Source organism: Cydia amplana, chromosome 8, assembly GCF_948474715.1.
Source record: "Cydia amplana chromosome 8, ilCydAmpl1.1, whole genome shotgun sequence".
NCBI classification, from domain to species: Eukaryota; Metazoa; Arthropoda; class Insecta; order Lepidoptera; family Tortricidae; genus Cydia; species Cydia amplana.
In genome coordinates, this window is record NC_086076.1 from 8189028 (window position 1) to 8202735 (window position 13708).

Genomic DNA, 13708 nt, shown 5'->3' on the forward strand with positions numbered 1-13708 from the left:
TTATTTTTTATTAAACGTGAAGCATTTCAGAATTAAATTTAAACTAATGTAGATTTATATATTTTTAAGCAACTGAGTACGTCTCTGAGTAATTTATATCCCATCAAAAACATTACATGTAAAAAGGTGCAAATCTCGCAACGCTTTTACTACAAAAAAGTTTTGAGATGTAATGTGAAACCAAGTCACCAGTGCCAGGGGGTGTTAAAACCGTATCAATAAGATATCTTTAATTTGTAATACGTATAATGACTTGGCCATCGCACGGCTGCATAATGACAAAAGGATCATCGTCACCTATTAAAAATAATTCTAATTGAACATAACGCTAGCGCTAATTGCAGTTTGAGCATTACACATATTTACGAGTACGGTACGAGTAAAGCATTATGTGCGATTGCCAAGTCATAATATGTATTACAAATTAAAGATATCTTATTGATACGGTTTTAACACCCCCTGGCACTGATTAAAATACCGACTTGGTTTCACATTACATCTCAAAACTTTTTTGTAGTAAAAGCGTTGCGAGACTTGCACCTTTTTACATGTAATGTTTTTGATGGGATCTCATCTCTTTTTGTAGGCAGTCCTCCTTTTCGGGTACTCATATCCATACTATGTATACACATATCATAACTAAACATATCTTCATTCATACTCACATCGTACATCGTAGTGTACCTTTACTTTTTACCTACTATTTGTAGGAACTGCAACAGTAACTCTGTAATATCATATATTTATATGGGATTACAAACTTACTTATGCAGTTTTTAGATCTTTAAAACGTGACTGATATTGCAATATTTTTAGGTTTACCCTTTATGTGGCCATTAAACCCTAACTCTGTACCAAATTTCAGCTCTCTGAGTTTATGGGAAGTACTAATTCTATTCTGATGATCATGAGTGAATGAATGAGTGTCATAAATGCGAAACTTTGCTTTCGCTTAACTTCGGAACTAAATGACCTACAGACTTGAAATTTTGGATTTTAAGTATGTGATTATAGCTTACTGGATGACGAATATTTCTGCGTTCTGGTCTTATCCAGAGGTTCTCAAATAGGGGCCTGAAAATGCGGCGAAATGGTTCCAGTAAAGGATGGTACGACAGTGGTTGCTTCGCGCTCGACTTGGCGGGGCACTGCCGTGCCCCCAGATAAACATATCAAATGTCATAACTGCCATAAAACTACTTAATTCATTAATATTCAAGCTTGTATGGTAAGTATCAGCGCACAAAGTTTTGTTCTAAACAAGTAAACATCAAGGTTGCCTAGTTATAATTTCCATTATCTATTTAGACAATGCTCCATAAATCCACATTAAAGTTCAAACTATGACGGTGTTTACGACGCCATTAAACCGTTGTGAATCTAGATTTCTCCTGGCTAGACTTTCTACGGTGACCTAAATGGGTATGAGTTATAGTCATTGTCGCAGTACGATTATAAGGCTTCGATGTAGCTAATTACATATATTCAGGAGAAGCGAGATATATATGAAAATTAGATTTCAGGTTAAATATTTATCTAAATATTTGACTTCTAATTTTTTTTTATTCGAAATAAGTAATAATTTACTTTTGATAACCACCCAAACCAATCCCCTATAGGCCTATACGAGTAACCAACCCATTGAATATACTATTAAGCTGTCCAAGTTTATTTTCGAGACGCCTACGAATTTATTATCATCATCATGAATTTATAATAGTTACCTGAATGGTGTTAAGATATTTAATTTTTAAAGATGGCCTCAACTACAGGTATCTATTAAAGGATAATACAGCAACACTAAATTGATTTGATTATTACCATTTACATGCAAATGAATGCGTATTATCAGACCTTACACAATAATGTTCACGCGTAAACTTTAGGTTTTAGATTACATACAATTAGGCCCTAGAGGAGTGTTCTATGCATTGCAATTACTAAACGTTTGAAGTTGCCGACCATCTGTATAATAACGAGGTTCATTTGATTTGAATTTCACGGGTAAATTACCAGCTTTAAGTATTCTACACTAGTATTTGATGCTTAATAATACTTTGCATATTTTTGGTGTTATCGTCATGCAGTTGAGTATCGTTTTGCAGGTGGTTTATAAATTAAATAATCTAAATTGATAGTCGGTTCAATGTTATGCAATTTCTGTCACTTTTACCATTTCAAATACTATTTGTATTAAAAGGATAAGGATGCAGTGATATTGGAATCTCTAGACAGGTCGAATTTAACATTTTTCTAGACAGGTGCTGATAAATATGTGAGTCAGCAACCAAATAGCAGGCGTATTATGGATGGCATTATCCAAGTGATAAAATAAGTGACACTTTTATAACACCTCCCGATTGAGAGAGACATACGTTGTCATTATCACGTTGTGGTGTAGAAAAATGCGACCATCATATTTGTACAGCACGGGTACACCGTAAAGGAATGTATCGATATAACTGAAATCGCCTGTTGAGCCGGCGCTTTACGGTGAGAGCCTACTGAATCCATTTATGCGTGTTTTAGCAGTAAACTCGGTCTAAAACTGTGCGTCGTCGTAAACGCGACTCGTAACCGGGACAACCGTATTTATTATGCTTGTGGTGCGGATAATTCTAAATCAGTCAACCACCGTTAAAACAGAAATAAAGATGATGAATTACTTCCAGATAATTATATATGCCTTAATTATAACTGAAAACTACCTATGTGTAGTTTAATTATCCTATAGAACGAACAAGCTGGGTCTAATTTTAGATGATAGGATATGGATGGAGAGCTAGTGGCTAGCCCCAGAAAATGCGAGCAAGGAAGCTTAACAGAGCCGAATTGGTGATTTACCAAACCAAAAACGTCGACACTGACAGAACAGATCCATATCTGATTCAGATCTATTTAAAACCTATCACTAACCTATTATTAAAATCAGAATACGCCTGTTTGTGTAGACATTTTGTTCCGTGCAGAAGGGATACAGGATCAAACCCTTTTGGGTAAGTACATTACTTTTCAATTGTGTTTCATGGGTTCATTAATAGTCACTATGTTGGGCTAAACCTACAAATACCATATGCATATGTTCCTTGTAGCCTGTTAATTTTATAACAGAAGTACGCAGCCTTGAATATACAAAAATCTAAACATACAATAAAAATATGATTAGCTGTGGCAAGTATTGTTCCAATGCATATCAAGTTCACACATGTTGTCTAGCATCAAGCCGCCGACATTCAGTTTCATCGTAACTTGATATAGAATGCACACCGCAGCGCACTCTCGGCGCAGCGTACGTGAAGTGACAGGGCCAAGTTCAATAAGATGCTGTCCGAGTATAGAAGGCAAGGTTCGTTGCTACATGATTGTCAATGTTTCTAGGGTCTTATTGTAAGGATCATCTTGTAAAAAGAGTATTAATTGACTCTTACCTGTCACCAGATCCGCCGCTACAATCTAAATACCCCAACATTATTTTATTACCCTTTCCCTACTAGTTACATAATGTCTAACTTTATCTATAACCACTAAGAACTAACTGTTCTATAAGCACGTAACTTATGAATCCTAATTAAAACTCTACTTGGCGGTTTTTTCAGAAGTGCATCAATCTTATTTTAAATAGATATTATCAATATCAAAAGATGGGCATCGTTGTCCGTGTTTACTGAACTGATTACAAAAAAGATCAAAACAAACTATGGTCTAGTAGTTAAAGTTTCCACATGTGACCACACACACGTTATTATTTAAAGTTTATTTATTTGCTATAAGTACAGAATTTCACTTGTGTTTCTTTAGACATTTTGGTTTCGGTATTACATATAAGCAACTGACAGAACGTGTGTCTTAAGAGTCCTTAGTCCTACAAGCGAGCGTTTTTTGCAATCTGTTACCTTTTTCATTCAAGATTACGACGTAACTATTAGTATTCATTCAAAAACTGATAACGTACTTAAATAATCATTTCTTAAACTAGCAAGTAACACCGTTCAAGTTGACATTTTCTCTTTTAAAACCTAAAATTAATGAGTGTTCTTGGGAGGCTTTTTCAAAATTTGCAGTGAGAACTGTCGTTTCGGTTCTCAATTTTGCAGTAAACAAGAATCATTTGATACATAAATGATTACAATTCAATTCACCATATCTTTTACGAGCGGCTAAGACTATTGAAAATCAAAGATTCATTAAAAAAAATGGATATTTAACCTTCCGAACTTTCTTCATTTTTTGGGTGAAAACAGGGTTACATTATATTTTTTTATCGCAAATTATACTATTATTTTGCCCTAAAAATAATATTAGAGCAAACTATAACTATACGTTAACCCATAAAAAAAAATCATAACTATAGGACCTACCTTGCCGTAAATTTATATTATTTTAAAAACACATATAAATCACGCTGCACCGACACCGCGCGCTCAGTCTCCGCCGAGGCGGCTTAGGGGACGGACCTGTGCTCGATCGTCAGGCGTTCGGTGACTATGGTGCGTTCGTAAACAGCCAGAGAGTTCCGAGAAGTGCTGTATACTGCGACTAGAAAATCTTGATACAAATAAGTACATTTTTTACACCATATTTAATTTCAACAACAGACTCTCGCTAGGTGATAGGTTTTCAGTGTTACTTGAATACTGGTTAGGTTTTGCATTATTATTATACCCGGACGATCCGGATAATGTCCAGGTTCTCATGATGGAGTCAGGAGTTGGTCACCGAACTCCTAATCTACTCATCATAACTCCATCGTGTTTGGGCTCAATAGATTTGCCTTGACGAGCACCGTCGATCTAGATGAGGTCCAGGTTCTCATGATGGAGTCAGGAGTTGGTCTCCAGAACTCCTAATCTACATATTATCACTCCATCGTGTTTGGGCTCATTAGATTTGCCCTGACGAGCACTATATATCCTGAGGAGGTCCAGGGTCTCATGATGGAGTCAGGAGTCGGTCACCAGAACTCCTAATCTACTCATCATAACTCCATCGTATTTAGGATTATTAGAATTGCCCTGACGAGCACCATCTATCTAGATGAGTTCCAGGGTCTCATGATGGAGTCAAGAGTTGGTCACCAGAACTCCTAATCTACTTATCATAACTCCATCGTGTTTGGGCGCATTCGATTTGCCTTGACGAGCACCATCTATCTAGATGAGGTCCAGGTTCTCGTGATGGAGTCAGGAGTTGGTCACCAGAACTCCTTATCTACTCATCATAACTATATCGTGTTTGGGCTCAATAGCTTTGCCCTTACGAGTACCATCGATCTAGATGAGGTCCAGGGCACAGGGCTATATTATAGTTCTTACGAACAGATACTTATCTCTCAAAGAAAACTCAAATGCCTACCGTTTTAATACCTACACAAAAATACAATGGAATGACCTTCAACGCACCGCTCCCCGCACCGCGCGCACCGGCACAAAGCTAGGCTTGCCGACGCTTAGAAATTATTTTACAAATAAGTACCTACCTACTTACCTAAACTATAGATTGTATGAAAGATACCTACCTACTTACCTAAGGTACAAATATAAGTTTTATTAATTGTAAAATAACTATGAGCAAGATAAGTTGCAATAAGTAATTAATAATAAAATAATAACAATAATAATAATTAATAGTTATTAATAATTATAATATTCCTTTTATCATTATTAATTACTTATAAATTTATTTTATTATTCTCTTTATTTATCTTTTGTCTTAAGTTAGGGTTTTTTTCCTTATTTTATTATTTATTATGATGAGTGACTGCGAAATATTTTAAAAGGTCATATCTCCCTACAGTAACCGTAGTGTTTACGCCGTTTTATAAACCGCGTAAACTCTACGCGGTTTATAAAACGGCGTACTACGTAGCTTGCGACTATCGTAAAAAAAAATTGGTATAAGTACTTATATTGAGAACGTCTAATAGTTACTTTTCCTATCAATCGGTAGAGCAAACACGGATTTTTTTATTAGTTTTTTTTTGTTTCTGCATCCATCCACACTACAACATGTGTTATTTGTTCGTGAAGAAGACATTTATTTCGCATACATTTTGGCATATTCGAGCGCCGGCGACCAACTAGCTTGATTTTCTACCGTGAACGGGAAGAGATTCGTAGGTATAAATCCGTGCTCGCGCGGAGAGTTCCATAGGCCTGAGCGCCTACCGCGAACCACGTTCGACGTGTTGCCTCTCTGTCGCACTTGTAAATTCGTACGTAAGTGTGACAGGGAGGTAACACGTCGAACGTGGTTCGCGGTAGGCCCTCTGTCCAGGGTATCTTAATAGAGTGGAGCGAAGATGGCATAATATAAATAATCGGATTTCGGTATTGACCCCGACGAGTCCATCAAACAAAAAAAAATGTGGAATGTAGTCAATGGTATCATGGTTTTAAATAAAAACAATGACTGGTTTTAACAGATACAGGGCCAGTTGCATATCACAAATAAAGAAACATGTTTATTTGCAGTATGGACGGGCCCCGACTTTCCCCTAAAAACAGAAATAGTACAAAAAGACGACAATTTGTGGGCAGCAAAAATGTAAAAAAAACTCATGGTTTGTCATGGTTTGTAAAAAAAAACAACGGGTTGCACTCCGGGAGTGCCGGCAGAAGTGAAAACTCAATGACTAGTGCAAAATGTCTGCAGCACTATGTATAATTGATGTTAATGCCATCTAGCGTTATTTCGTCGCATTACTTGAAACCCCTAAGCACATCACTGTTAGTACTCGAGTTATATTAATACCGGTTAGAGGGAAACTCACTAGATGGCATTTAAATCAATAAAGAAAAACTCAATAACATTGTAACAGTTTTTTGATCAGGTCACGTGTCCGTCTTACGGTCACGTGATCTGTCGTGAGTTTAACATTTTTTCCCCACCTCAAAAAGTGCACAGCGCCGCTAAAGAAGTTTGAAAATACAACACTACTACAATGACGAATATTAGTAGTAAGGTTTATTCGGGTAATTCCGAAAATCATTGTAAAATCACTCATATTCCGTTGTACCTAGTAAGAGTCAGCTTTCGGAATTATCCGCCACTATTCGTTCATTCGGAAATACCCGAATACACCTTATTCATAAGAAGAGTGATTGTCACAATAATTCCATGCCAGAGGTAAATATTGTTATTATTTACTCGCCTCTGGTTATTTTTTTTTTTTTAATTTTTTTTTTTAATTTATTTAATACCACAAGAACGGTTACAGTATACCAATTACACCAATACCAATTACACTTGCTACTATACAATTATATCAACAGAATTATAGTTTATCAACTATCAACCACATCAAGACATCATTAAAAATTATACAAATATAACAACTATAACAATAAACTCTGGCATATTACAACTATTACAAGTATTACATTCATCATCTATTTTATCACACGTTCATTCACTCTCACAATAAACGAGGCACCTGGACATTAGTTTAGGCCACTTATCCATGAAAATATCCACTTGTGGATTCGTGCGCAGGAGCCCGTTGAGTGAGTTGATCATGTCGCACAGCGGCGAGTTGCGACGCGCAGCGGTCGCGCGCGGTCCTGTACCGTCCCACAGCTGTAGGTATGGTCGCCGGCGAGAGTTATTCGGAGGCACAACTATACAGTTGAGGACATTGTGCAGCTCCATACTGTTAGTTTTGTTGCTAAGCACCTTACACACTGTTACCAACCGCTCGCATCCTCTACGAACCTCCAAAGAGTTAAGACCTAGAACGCCAAGTAAAAACTTAGTCGGATACATAAATGGATAATATCCATAGAGCTTTTTGTATATAAAACGCAGGAACGCTTTTTGGACCTTTTCTAAACTAAGCTTATACTTGGCCTCACTAGGACTCCAGACACAGGCGCTAGCCTCCAGTTTGCACCGGACTAGAGCCGTATAGAGGAGTTTGATGACGCTGCCATTGTGAAAGTCCTTAACGTTCCTCATCACGAAACCTAACCTCCGATAGGACTCTTTGGCGAGGCTATTAATGTGCTCATGGAATGTGAGCTCGCGGTCAAACTTGACTCCAAGGTCTTTAACTGAAACAACACGATTTATCGCCTGAGCGTTTATCTCATAGTTAAAGCTAACTGGACGTTGACGACGTGTAAATGTCATTATTTGGCACTTGTTGTTATTGAAGCGAAGTTTGTTCGCGACGCTCCAGCGATATACCCGATCGAGATCCTCCTGAAGCTTTAAGCAATCCGACTCCTGCTCGATGCCCATTACCAGCTTGAGGTCTATATTATCCCAACACATACACTCTATTGAATACTACCATGCTTATAAAATAAAATAAAGAGTGCCAATATAACGCTAAAAATAATGTTACTTTGCAATTAAATTGAAAAGTATCAATATTATTCTCGCCTGCGTTGAAACGCGCTTAACTTTGCCGGCGCTCGCGTACCGAGCGCCAACGCCATCTATCGAGTGTTATTTCGTGAAATCGGTGAACGCTCTAAGGAATAAGGCCTCTTAAAAAACATAGGTACATTCAAAATTCGTGTCTTTGAAGAATGAAGTGCAGAAAAATTATCAATAATTGCTTCTGCTTTACGATCAGATCATTTAATTCAAGTATTGTACCTCCTATTGTAGGGCCAGCATATTATTTCAATTATGTATGACGCACAAATTCAGGAATGTTTTTGTTTTTATTTTTTTTCCTATATTTCAAACCATAAGCAGTTTATTTTTTGTGCAGATATCTGCTGTTGCGATAACATCTTAGAAGTATGTAAACAACATTCACTGTTATCGCTAAATACACCTCGTAGGAGTCGTAGGTCTTTTCGGTCTAGCAGAGACGAATGAGAAACAGGCATACGGGTATCTTCATCTTAAAAAAAATGTAAACAAAAACAACGCAATCAGCATCAATCCATTCTCAGTTTAACCACCCACGATATAGTGGTTATTGTCCCATTGTCTGGCAGCGGTTTACCAGCGGCTCTCGACTGCAACTCACTCGAGTGTAAGTACTCGAGTGCACTTGTGGGCTCGACTCAAACGGCTCCGACCGACGAAATATTAATGCATGACTGTTTTGGAATTCATGCGTATGTATGTAGTTATGTCGGTTATGTGTTACGTTACTGTGGAACTGGGTTTGAAATTTAGTGTCGATTTATGAGACAGACAAACGAAGCATGAGGCATCACATCTGTCAGCATCGAACCGCATTTTATATATGAGAAATCGCTCGTTAGTATGAAGATGCGTACGCATCGGAAAGCTGAAAGCATGCGTACGCATCTTCATACTAACGAGCAATTTCTCATATATAAAATGCGGCTCGATGCTGACAGATGTGATTCCACCCTAAATAGGTATAAAAGCCGGTGTAGGTATTTTTGCTTCTTTCCATAACAATCTTCAACGCTTATAAATTTACATTACAAGGCTAAAATTGCTTTAGATTTGCTTAAACATAGGTAGGTTAGTCAAAATGAGATTTCTGGAGATTTCCTTTGTTACTTAATCTTATTATGCCCGAAATAAACTTGTCTATGGTACTTGGGCATGCAAATATGACTGCATAATACAGCACATATTAAGGGAAGATATATTCAACACGAATATTTCGACAAACAAGACGAAGTGTGTCAGAATCTCAGAATACACAGGCACCTGTATCATAGGCCGCACGCTGCTTAAATATTTTGTAGCGGAACTTTATTCTGATTTTAATAACAGGTTATGAATTTGATCTGGATTAGTAATGGATATGATTTGTTAGTATCTAGTGTCATTTCTGTAACCAGAAACGTCACTTTTGACACTGACGGATCAGGTCTTTGATTTTACAATCAGAATGCGCCTTCAGGTTTGAGTTTAACTACTTATACCTATCTGATGTTGCATATACATACCGTAGTTACGTCATTTCTTACTATAATAATTAACGGATACATTTTATGGTCCTACGACTCCTACGTCAACTCGTCACTGAAACTTTATCCACAAAGTTATGGTTAATCGCTATTTCAGTCCATCTATTCCCAGCACCACGTTCGCACACATCAAACCTTGTAATTACCCAATGACCTTAGGGCAGTGAAGGAATCACGTTACTACATAGTTTAGTGACATCGTAAAAGAGTACATTACGTCAGCAACCGGTTTGTCGATTACTGAAAATTCTATTAATGAAATACATAGGATGTACTCGTAGGTCGTTTATTGGTAATGCCAGGCCAATAAGATTTTGTTTAGTATTTGAACATCATAGGTTTTTGATAACCGATAACCGTTCTCAAGAACTGAGGAAAAAGATTATATAAAGAGTGATTTTGTTATGTCTGATCATTCTCTGAGGAGTATTCAATGAATATGTAGATTGTAGGCCATACTGAACAACTTTTACTATGCTGTCAACCCCGAAAACGTAAAAAAAATCGGCTGGTCTTACATTTCGGCGAAACAAATTTTATTGTTTTCTATGGAATAGCATTTTGTTATTCGGGATTTCGGGTTTGGCCCCATAGTAAACGTTGTTCAGTGTGACCTACATATTCAGAACTCAGGGTATGGTCAAACAACGCGGCCACTGGCCTGGGAACAAAGCCTCTGGCTAATTTAGGGTTATGGTCTAAGAGCTAGCCACGGCCATATGTATGCAATTTAAAGAGCAACGAAATTCCTCTAGTTAGTATGCCATACTATCATTATTAATTAATCCGGGCGCCTGGCAGCTGTTTAGCGGTGGGTGTGGGAGTGGATGGGCAACAAAGTGGTTGTAAAATCAATTGAAGGTGTGCAATTTATAGAGCTCTGTGTTTGGTGTGATATAATAGCTAATTATGTATTTAATTCAAATATAACAATGCCAGGCGTTTCATTTGGGGGAAAAGTAGTGCCAGGTGATGAAAATACACAATCACTTGTGCGCCTGCAGGAAGATCACGAGCAAATTTCACCTGACTCACAATAGCTTTACGCATAGTGTCGTATATGTCTTCTACTTTTTCCTAACACTTACCTAGGCGTAATTGAACAGAGTAGTACAGTTATTTGTTCTGTGACAGAGTACAAAAAGTAGAAGACATATACGACACTATGCTTAAAGCAATTATTATTTATTTATTCATAAACAATTTTACATTGTGTTTGAATCATAATCTACTTAAATCTACATGAATAACAAAAACAACAAACAAACATGCAACTAATATTAACATTAATAAAATAAATAATAATAATACATTAAATTGTGAGTCAGGTTGAATTTGCTCGTGATCTTCCTGCAGGCGCACAAGTGATTGTGTATTTTCATCACCTGGCACTACTTTTCCCCCAAATAACCTGACCCACCTGATTCCACCTGACCTGATTCCACCTTCCCCTTTCCATCATCGGACGTCCAGGCGCGGGGAGCGAATGCACCCGTTCGTGGTTAACATCCCATTTGTCCGCACAAAACGATTTGCCTCGTCTTTTTTGGTAAGGACGGCTAAGGAATGGAATGCGCTCCCGTCATCCGTATTCCCTGAGAAATATGACCTCGGTCTCTTTAAAGCTAGAGTGAATAGGCTATTACTGAACCGGTGAGCTCCATCTTAGCCTCTGTCTTCACTTTCCATCAGGTGTGTCTAGAGCCAATCGCCGATCAGTTTATCATAAAAAAAAATTAAAAAATATCGCCTGGCATTGTTATATTTGACTTAAATACATAATTAGCTATTATATCACACCAAACTCAGAGCTCTATAAATTGCACACCTTCAATTGATTTTACAACCCCTTTGTTGTCCATCCACTCCCGCACCCACCGCTGAACAGCAGCCAGGCGCCCGAATTAATAAATAATGATAGTATGGCACACTAACTAGAGGGATTTCGTTGCTCTATAAATCGCATACCTATTTCCGTGGCTAGCTCTCCGGCTATATATTCTGTTGCTTACAGTTTGACCAACATTTCATGCAATGCAGTCATAGTTTTATTTTAAAAAGTGACTAAGTATAATAAACAATTTCCACCCAGTGCCATCGGATGTTTGGGTTACAGCTTATTTAGAACACTGTGTCATTATTACTGTACACCAATCAACAACCTGCGTTAAAATAAAACCTTTAACACAAAAGGCGTAAGGTTTAAAATCCAAAATATTTTTGTTATTATTATGCTTTCGTGTGGTATGTTAAGGTAAACACAGAGGCTTTATGGTATGTATGGAAAAGGTTGGTCAATTGGAGCAACTTCATTTTATTGCACCGCTGAACTAGATGCAAATTCCAGATCTTATGAACGTTATGATCATTTACGAGTATGTAAATATTGTAGCTTTATTTAACGATGCAGTTTATAAAAGCTGTACTATAAAATCTGAAGGATATAGGCAGAAAGTTCCCATATAAATTTTAACACTATGCTGGACACTACGCCGCCAGACACAATAGATAGAACAATGGGATTAGATACGCATATTTTAGGCGTCTAGTGTCCACCTAGATGTTAACTTTTTTAATGCGTCGCTAGGGTTTGCAAGATCCGTCAATTTTTCGGATCCGGATATTTCGGATATTAAAATTTGACGGATCCGGATATCCGGATAATTCGGATAATACGGATCTGTATCAAGAAAGGTGACGAAATTTACAACTTACATACAACGAACAGCTAGTAAAATGTAAAATGTTCATATTTTAGTTAATTACAATGATTAATAATTATTATTATTATCTCAAAACGATATAAATAAGTATAATAAGATATTCAGTGTAGTCTTAATTAGGTATTCCTATTAATAATATCATGCATTTTTTTTAGGAGGCCGTAGTTGATTTGTAACCGAAAACGCCAAAAATGAAGTAATTAAAGCAAATTTATTTCTATATATCTGCTCAGAAGAATTAATAAAGGTGCCTAAAAACACCGCTTTAACTTCGGCGTTTTTGTTTTTTATGTTAACAGAAGACTGGGAACGGACACGATAACAGAAAAAAGTCACTGATAACAACACGCACAGGCACTAATGAAGTTCCAGGTAGACGACCCAAAGGCGACTGAGCGAAAACCTGATAACAATTACTTTAAAACATACAAATATTTACCCTTATTCCAGTCAGGAGGCATGCAGGTAGCTCGTTTTAAGACTTACTGTTACTACTGTTTAGTTTAAGCAATATTTGTACTTATTTTATGACGTTATCGCGTACCAATAACGCGACCAATGCAATATTTAATGGATCCTTGAGATCCGAAATATCCGGATCCTATGATACGTTGGATCCGGATCTTAGATTTGACGGATATCCGGATATTTCGGATATCCGGATATCCGGATCTCAAACCCTATGCGTCGCTCAATCTCCTGAAGATGGTTAGACGGATTTGTTTTTTTTTTAATGGTAATTGGCCCTATTATCATCTGGTCAAAATATGGTGATGGCATCCTGGTAAAAACGACAGAACTTTTAAAATACTAATTTTTATAATAAAATGTATATACATCTCTCGGAAAGCAAATATCTTATTGAAGTAGAACTGCTGACAAAGGCCTTATAATGATGGCATTTGAAACTGTATGCCAAGTCGCTTCTTTTTTTGTTAAGGATTATTAAATGAGATTATTGCCTGATTATCGCGTTCTCTAGTCGGGTTAGGTTTTAGTTATGCAGTGTCTTTATCTTCGGCTCTGATTGCAGTTAATTTCGTAGTAAAGATATTATTTTTATCGCATCGCACCATG

General features: G+C 37.1%; 1 protein-coding gene across 1 annotated transcript in view; it reads right to left on the minus strand.

Annotated features, from left to right (window-relative positions):
* Positions 1–13708, minus strand: part of LOC134650352 (uncharacterized) — a 157587-nt gene that overhangs the window by 63896 nt on the left and 79983 nt on the right. The gene's annotated exons all lie outside the window — the stretch shown is intronic.